The sequence below is a fragment of the Gossypium hirsutum genome, chromosome D07 (assembly GCF_007990345.1).
Source record: "Gossypium hirsutum isolate 1008001.06 chromosome D07, Gossypium_hirsutum_v2.1, whole genome shotgun sequence".
NCBI classification, from domain to species: domain Eukaryota; kingdom Viridiplantae; phylum Streptophyta; class Magnoliopsida; order Malvales; family Malvaceae; genus Gossypium; species Gossypium hirsutum.
Genome location: NC_053443.1, coordinates 36,363,451 through 36,369,932, shown reverse-complemented (window position 1 = coordinate 36,369,932; position 6,482 = coordinate 36,363,451). Strand labels below are relative to the sequence as shown.

The 6,482-nt window shown below is 34.6% G+C and overlaps 1 non-coding gene across 1 annotated transcript; it reads right to left on the bottom strand.

Annotated features, from left to right (window-relative positions):
• Window positions 1-2,012: 2,012 nt before the first annotated feature.
• On the bottom strand, window positions 2,013-2,116 carry LOC121219728 (small nucleolar RNA R71). The gene has a single exon (XR_005916619.1). It is a non-coding gene; the product is annotated as a small nucleolar RNA R71 (small nucleolar RNA).
• Between the last annotated feature and the right edge of the window lie 4,366 nt (window positions 2,117-6,482).

Sequence of the window (6,482 nt, the reverse complement as noted above, 5' to 3'; positions counted from 1 at the left end):
CTACAAAAAATTACAGTTAAAACAACCCTCTTCTTACCATTCAATGGGCGACCACACAAGGAGAAAAAGAAGGAACTCTTTTTGCTAAAATTAACAAAAAATCACCCACTCGTCCACATATCAAGGGTCAACACCTATGGGGAGAAAATCAAGGATTCCCTTGTTAAAAATAGAAAGGGATGTTAGGGCTTAAAGGCTATAAAATGTGGCTTTCACTTCATTAAAAAATGTACCAGTTTTTAGAGAAAAATCTTTTGAGTGTTATTGTCTTTCTCATGGATTATTTAAACATTTGTTTGCCACAAAATAAGGCAATTCACTTGTTGAAAATGAGACCAGTCAAAGAGAGAAACTTGAGAGTATTTTGATGATTTAATGCAAAGACAAGAAGGAGAGCCACCATGGGAAGCCGTAAGGAGCAGTTGCAGATAACCCGCTGTTGTTCAATTGTTTTCTCTTCTTATTGTGAATTGGCATTGGATAACTCCCTTCAACTACTCTTTTTTCCTTTATCTTTATTATTAATTGATGTTTTTTGTATTGAAAGACAAGTTTGCATCTCATCTTTATGTTTTAAATTTAATATTACATGACTTAATTTTGTTTATTCAGAATAAGTATGAATCATGATTTGAGTTAATTGGTTTTTGTATTGTGAACATTTTGTGAAAATGATTATTTCATTGATTTAGGTTTGATTCATGTTAATACTTGTAAATGTATGACCAACATTTGTAGGTTAATGAATTAACTGTTTAATCTAAGAAGAGGTAATAGTTAATAGTTAATAGATAAAAGACCTAAATGGTGCATATCATGTCGATATCGAAAGACAATTTTTGTATGCATAAACTATATAAATGCCTGAAAGGGTGATTTCTAGGTTAGTTTTGACATAGACATATGTAAAATAACTTAGGGACATATTAGGACTTTGAGAAAAGCCTATTCTTTAGTTAAAATTTGGTTTAATGAATTTTCATATTGTTTCGATCCTTCATGGTATCCCTTTTATGATTGCCCATAAACTCTTGTTAAGTGAAATACTCGTTCTAGCCTATTCATGTTATGTTTTATTAAATCTTATGTTTAATCTTTCTGTTGTGATTATTTTTCTACAAGGTATGTTGTTTTATTTTGTGGGTATGTGAAATTTGACTACATCCTCAACATTATTTTTGGCTCTCATCAACAATATTTTTCTTACTTATTTTCTACCAAATTATTTTATAATTAACTTTGCAATTAATTTACACAACAGTCCCTGTGAAGATGATAACTCTTTGCTTACTACTTATTACTTGTACAACCATGTACACTTGCACGTAATTACACGACATAAGTTTTTGGCGCCATGGTTGAGGACTGTATTTTGTCATTAATTGTGAAGATAATTGTTTTTCAGTTTGGTTTATTTTTATTTTTGTTTCTATCAATTTTAACTTTATTATTTTTGTGATTTTCAAGGTTTATGAACATAGACTGAATGATTGATCTATTGCCAATTACCCAAAAATTAACCACACTTTTAGGTAAAGAAGAAGGTAACGATTAGTCTAAAGACAAGTCGAAGAGAAGAATCAAAATACAAGAGAAGATGCAGTCTGTAGTACTCAGAATCCGATCCTTATTGCTGATGATAAAGATCGAGCTATTCAACGGTATGTTATGTCCTTATCCATTGAACTCAATACAGGGATTATAAGACCCAAGATTGAGGCCCTTCAGATCGAGTTAAAACTAGTCATGTTCCAGATGTTGCAAATAATGGGACAATTCAGTGGGATGCTTGTTGAAGATCCGCATTTGCACATTCTTTTATTTATGTAAGTAAACGAATCTTTCAAGTTACCTAGAGCATCTGGAGATGCCTTAAGATTGAAGCTTTTCCCATATTCATTGCGAGATCGTGCACGAGCATGGTTGACGTCCTTATCGCCCTATTCTTTATCCACATGGAAAAAATTGCCAGAATCTTTTCTGATGAAGTATTTCCACCAAGTAAGAATGTTAAGCTTAGAAATAAAATTATTATGTTTCAGCAATCTGATGATGAGTCCTATGAGGCATGTGAACGATTTAAGAAATTATTAAGAAAATTCCCTCATCATGGTATTCCTCTTTGTATCAAATTGGAGACTTTTTATAATGGTCTCAATGCTCACACAAGAATGGTGGTAGATGTTTCAGCTAAGGAGCTCTTATTTCAAAGTCATACAATGAAGCGTATGAAATTCTTGAAAGAATTTCAAGTAATAACTACTGGTGGCCAACCAATCGGTCAACCACAGGAAGAAGAGTGGAAAAAGTTCATGAAGTTGACGCCCTTACGTCTTTAGCAGCTCAGGTATCTACTATAATTTTCATGCTTAAAAATATTACTATTAATGGTTGCAACACTAACATGACAGGTCAACAACCAAGTCAGTTTGAGAACATCGTGTGTGTATACTGTGGAGATGGTCATACATTTGAAGATTGTCCATCAAACCCAAAATCTATCTACTATGTCGAAAACCATTATCAAAATAGGAATGGTCCAGGTCCATAATCAAATCATCATAATCCTTCATGGAGAAATCATTCCAATTTCTCTTGGAGTTATCAATGAGCTGGTCTAGGTAATTCTTATATGCCCTCATGTTTAAATTATTTGCTAGATTTTTCTCAATAGATGCAAAAACCTCAACCAGCCGAGTCTTCAAATAGTTTGGAGAACCTATTAAAAGCATATATGGCTAAGAACGATGTGACTGTAAGGAATCTAAAGAACCAAATAGGACAATTAGCCAACGAACTAAGAAATAGACCTCATGGTGCTTTGCCAAGTAATACAGAAAATCTCTGAAGTATGGGCAAAGAGTAGTGCAAATCTATTACTTTGAGGAGCAGAAAGGTTTTGGAATCAACAGTTTTTGAAGTTAAAGATGAGCTTGTGGTTGTACACAATCAGAAGGAAGATCAACTAGAATTTGAATCTTCCACAGTGCATAATCATGTTCTTGTGATCCCTATTGAAGCACAACTGTAGCAGAGTAGTCCTAAAGAATAAACACCAATGGTGAATGCATAACCAATACTACCTCCAAAAAGTTGTCTAGTTAAGGTTAAAGCTCCACCACCTCCTTACTTGCAAAGATTCTTGTGACACCGCACCTGACTCAACCTTTGTGTCTGGATACTATTTAGATAAATAAGGTAGATGAGATAAGTTTCGAATAGGCATAGTGTTTGAACTAGACTAAGCATAAGAACCCTTTGAACACACCTGTGATACCTTGATGTTGGCGAGCACTAGGTTGGCACATATTGATCAAAAAATGTGTCGGGTTAGGAAGAATTCACCCAAAAGGTTTGATGTCACATAGAGCGAGTAGACTCCGTCATAAATAAGGGAAACGATCTTTAAGATACGAGTTTATGTCAGTAGTGTAGAGTATCCTATAAGATTGGCTTTGAGCTAGTCAAGATGGAAGGAACAACAGTTAAGAACCAACCAAACGAGAACTGAGATAGCTAAGGACCAATGGTAGGTAGTCGATTAGTTTTGTTGGAAATTGTAGATTTGGATAAAACCATCCAATGACTGATGTGTTTAACAAGGTTTAATAAAGACTTGGGTTGAGTTAAGTGTTTAAATAAGTTAAGGAGAAAATATCTTCTCTCTTCCTTTTATTGAGATAATAGGACTAGAAGAAAGGCGAGGTACTCCTCTAAGCTAAGTCTTAGACCACGATGTTTGAACAAGATTTCCTTAAAATTAAGGCAACGCTCGATAATTAGGTGAACTCTAAACTTAATAAGTAAACTAAATGTTACTTTAAAAGGGTGAAGTGTTGTCCACCCCACTAATGTTCTTGGCATGTTAAGTGGGTTCGTAACCAATATTGCACTAAGGTAAGAAACTGCCTTAGAAAGGAATAAATCATTAGGAAAAAGAAATCTAGTAAGGTATTAAGAAAACTTGAATAATAGGGTCGTTGCCAAGAAGGCATGACGCACCAAGTGTGATTAGTTAAGATACCAGCTACGCTCTAATATAATGACTAAGGACAGAGGAAAGATTAAGGCCTAAAGGTACTATGTAAATATATGTATCAGTACACGTCTCTTTACAGTTGTTAAGCATTTATCAGGTGGATTGTAATGACTGGGATGTGCGTCAAATATCCATAAGGACAAAGGTAAAATATCAAGGTACCCCAGGTAAGAAATTGGGGACATTTATCCTTCTTTTTCAAGAAGTAACCTCTATTTATAAAAAAGGGGAGAAATGGGGAGAATTCATACCACCCTTGAAGCTGAGTTGAAGATATAAATCTAGGCTCTAAGATACCCCTTATTAAGGTAATATCTACAGCCTTACATACTAAGCTGTTAAGGAGCAGCTCGGTTTAGTTGGGTAAAATAAGTATTGTAAAGTCTCATTTAGATATTTCTAATCTTGATGAGTCCCAAGTTCTATCAATTAGGGGCTACCGATCTACTCAATAGAAGTCGAGACTTGTTGTTTAGAGTTGCTAAAGATACAAGTCAGGTGAGTTTCTAAGCCAACTCTTTAAAATGTATTATGCATGTTAGAACCATCTGTAAAAATAAACTAAAAATGTATGATGTGATCATTCTGTGAGAAATGCATGTTTGAAGAATTTGCATGAATGATTCGCATAAAAAATGGATATGATCTTTAAAGTTAGTGGTTAATATGCTTGAATGAGTAAAGTGTGTATATGTGTGTTTTGATGACATGAACAAGTCTATTGTGAAAGAGTCTATCATGAGTAAGTCAGATGTGAATGAGTCTGTCAAGTATGAGTCTGCATGAAGAGTTCTGTGTTTGTCTCTGAAGTTGTCTAAAGGGGTTTGTCGAAACTAAAAAATAAATCTCTGAAAGGAAAAGCGTGGCACTCTGAAGACCATATAGTGTAAGACCATGGCTGGGCCATGGCATCATATAGAATATTTAAAGGACAATTGGGTGAGTAACAACAATGAGGGGCAAACCTCATGATGATGAGTTTAGGCAAATCCCTATCTTCAAAAACACCAATTTCTGCATAAGTGAGCCTTTGTGGCTATCTCTATTAAAAGGAAGCCTTTGTGGCGATCTCTATTAAAAGGATGCCTTTGTGACTATCTTTGTTAAAAGGATGTCTTTGTTGCTGTCTCTATTAAAAGGAAACCTTTGTGGCAATCTTTGTTAAAAGGATGCATTTGTGGCTATCTCTGTTAAAAGGATGCCTTTGTTGCTATCTCAGATAAATGAATGTCTTATGGCAAACTCTGTTAAAAGGACGCCTTTATGGCGAGACTCTAAATGGAAAGTCTCTGTGGCTATCTTTAGAAAGGAACACTTTCGTGGAGAAACATGAAGAACGGATCTCGTGATAACCATATAAAGACAATGCCTTTAGGCGGACATCGAATGAATGACAAACCTTGTCTAGTTACAAGGATTATTAGAAAGGTTAGTGTGCGGCAGAGTGTGTGGCGAGGCGAAGATATAAGTTAAAAGTAAGAATAGAAAGTGCATTAAGGTAAATAAGTTATGGGCGAATTCTAAGATAAGTATTGGGTGCAGTCTACCCCACCCGTAGATAATGATAAGACTAGTGAGTATGGAATAAATTATTTAGTCTTATAATAAGGTAAGTGAAGAGGTTAAAGATTATGTATAGATACGATTTAAGTAAGGATCTAGACGATAAAGAGATGTTAAGTATAGTACGTGCAAGAAAAGGAAAATGGTTCTGAAGAAAAAAATATGGTAGCCTTAGTATTGTACCCACCAAAGAACAAAGAAAGGTCAAGAAATACCCAAAGGGTGTGCAAAATAACATATGCAATGTAGAATGGATAGAAATTTATTTTAAGGTTTAGCTCACTAAATTCTTACGAACTTACAAAAGTAATTTCTATTTTTAGGTCTGTAAAGGAATGTGCATCGAGAGACGATGCCAGGGCTAAGCCAACGAAGTGACGCGCTGGGTTGTTATGCATACAAAGGAAAACAAGTGGCGTGTCAAAGTCTTCACTGAAGCTTATTAAGTAACATGCCAAAGTATACCCAGTAGACTAAAAGATAAAGTAGGAAAGTCTAAAACCTTATTGAGCCGAAAAAATAACCATACATTGTATGTTTTTTTGACAAGAAACTTTGTAGTAGCCATAGATAGTCAGTTGTACATAGGCAAAATGTAAATGTAGCCATACAATGTACACCATGATAAATTCTGTTATACGAAGATAGACGTTTACATCAATGAATAAAAATGAAAATTTTAAGTTACATCTGTAAGAAGGACATAACACTCGAGATTCGGTAGGTCGGGTCGGGCGTTACAATTCCATAAGCAACAAAAAGAGGTATAATTTAAGAAATTCTTAGATGTACTTAAGTAATTATATATGAACATCCTTTTGGTAGAGGCTTTAGAACTAATACTGAATTATGTGAAGTTCATGAAAGATATCCTCTTTAA